The sequence below is a fragment of the Montipora foliosa genome, chromosome 10, assembly GCF_036669935.1.
Source record: "Montipora foliosa isolate CH-2021 chromosome 10, ASM3666993v2, whole genome shotgun sequence".
Lineage (NCBI taxonomy): Eukaryota > Metazoa > Cnidaria > Anthozoa > Scleractinia > Acroporidae > Montipora > Montipora foliosa.
In genome coordinates, this window is record NC_090878.1 from 1,243,642 (window position 1) to 1,246,141 (window position 2,500).

At 37.2% G+C, this 2,500-nt stretch overlaps 1 long non-coding RNA gene across 1 annotated transcript in view; it reads left to right on the top strand.

The window, feature by feature from the left end:
- The window catches only part of LOC137972390 (uncharacterized), a 9,875-nt gene that overhangs the window by 6,369 nt on the left and 1,006 nt on the right, over positions 1-2,500 (top strand). The window lies entirely within an intron of this gene.

A 2,500-nucleotide genomic window follows, 5' to 3' on the forward strand; every position in this document is an offset into this window, starting at 1 on the left:
AATTGAGAAAAGTGGTCAGTTAGATCCGAGACTATGTTACCACTACAGATACTATATCCTAGATTGTTAATAAAGATGTTATCAATTAATGAGTAAGAGTTGTTGTTAACTCTTGTTGGCTTGTCAATTGTCGGAGTCAGGTTAAGGCTTTGTAAAGACAGAATGAAATTTTGGGCGTGAGTATTAGTATGGTAATGGAGAAGATTTATGTTAAAGTCTCCCATTAGAATAATCTGTTTTCCAGTGGCACTAAGTTTTTCCATTGTTGAATCAAAATATTCCTGGAAACGCTCAGGGGAATTATGCTGCCTATACAATACTCCACATATTATATTTGCATTTTTGGGAAGATGTAATTCAACAAAAAGCGCCTGGAAGGCTTCATTAGAGCACCTCTCTATTGTTTGGTATTGAAATCTTTCATCAATATACATGCCTACACCTCCAGCTGAAAGAGGCGATGGCATGTGTTCAAAATTATAATGCAAAATTGAAGGGTTAAAATCCAAGTTTTCAGACGAGCTATTTATTCTTGTTTCTGTTACGCCTATGATATTAAAATGAAAGTCTAATTCATCTAATAAATGACTTTGAAAATTTTCTAAGTTACGTTTTAGGCTGCGGATATTTGTGTGAATAAACGAAATATTAGAATCTGGGCAAGCATTATTAGCAAATTTCCTTTTTGTTCAAAAAAACTATGTGGAGAGAAGTATTTGCATCTTGTATTAGAGTAATGAGTGTTAGAATCAGAGTTTCTATCTAAAAAAATATTCAGGGTAAATAAGTCAAGGTCGTAATAACTTGGAAGACGATCAAGATATTTTTTGGTGGGAAGAGAAGAACTGAGAATGTTATTAAATTGGCCATGTGCAGAAATTAGATCGCTGTAATTGTAATATGGAAGCTCGCTTAGGAGTGTTTTGTTTACCTTAGTAGACTGTTTGTTAAAGATCTTATGGAGCAGTGTCATCACCAGAAGATCCTAGGCGAGCTGTTAGTGTAGACAAATCACTTGAATTTTTGATGGCGACCGGACGAGAGCTTTCATTTTTCCTCAGCCAGATGGTGGAGTTCTTGGCCCAGCAAAATGAGAAACGATATCTTTCCTTTATTTTCTTGGCGTCAGATAATAAACTCTGCAATCGTGGGGAAAGGTGATCGTAGATAGCAGCACGATCTAAGGATGAGTTTTCTCGGAGACCAATATCTGCAGGATTGATCCTGGTTACTTCTCTACGGGAAGCCATTACACGATCACGAGCGATGCGCCGGGTAAACTTACAAATAATCGGTTTCGGTCGACCATCGGACGCGTTACGAAATGGCACTCGATGGGCAATGTCAAGGTCATAAGGATGAATTTCAGCTCCAATTGAGCTGAAGATTCTCATGCAAAGTTGCAACGTTTCATCGGCGCTTTCTCGTTGTTTAAGTTCAGGAACACCTACAAGCTTGATGTTATATGAATACGAATATTCCAATACTTGATCCAGTGAAGATGATATTTTATCCACTTGAGATGACAAATGTTTAACAGATTTTTCAATAAGAGACATCTTGTCGTTGACATACTTCTTAAAATCTTCTTGGATATTGCTCGGAGTTGCCGTGGTAATTCCCTCTTCAGTAACTTCAGATGAGTTAGTTTGGCCGCCATTTCGGCCAGCCTTAACTTCGTCGCGTAGGTTTTGTAATTCACCAAAAATTTCTTGAATTTTGTCTTTTAACTTGTCATTTTCCAGTTTCAATGATTGGACTGTGTCTTTTACCATTTTGGTCAAGGTTTCAGCAACGTTTTAACTAAAAAAACTGATCAGAGTGAAGAGCTTCGAAATAAGCGTCTTGTCTGCTACGCACACATGCGCAGAACCTAACACCTCATGCCAGACAGATGCTGAAACCCAGACGGGTTGGAGGAGTCTCAAGTAGGCCTTCTCCTGAGGGTCCTTCATGGGCAGTGCGACAGCCAGCAGCTGATGTGTGAACTAACCCTAACATTACTTGTTGGTTAAAAGTGGCTACTATATCTAAGACTTTCAATATTGTGGGAGTCAATTATTGTTTTCTTGATTTGCACTAAATTCAGTGCTTGTAACAAAATCAAAGCTCATTTGAGAGATCTACCCAGGTGAATTTAATCGCACCTTTATATTTTTAAATTAACATGTAACATGATTAATTGTTTCTGTGTTATAAAGTGCTTACAGGGTCAGTTTGTTTGGGGTTTTTGGGCAGTGGTGTCGATAATTTTTTATAATACAGTGTTACATGTAGCTTAAATTTGTCACACAGAACAGCATTTTGGAGGCTATCTTGATTTGGTATGCCATTTCTCAAAAGGGTGGTTTTCTGTTTTCACTTTTCTTTTTTGATTAAATGATGTCAAATTTTTATTCGAAGACCATCGAATGTTGATTTTGGTTTTCCAGGTAAAAGAAAGTTAACTTTCCACAATCTCTATGGTTTTGATGAGATTGTTTAATGAGCTTGATGAGTA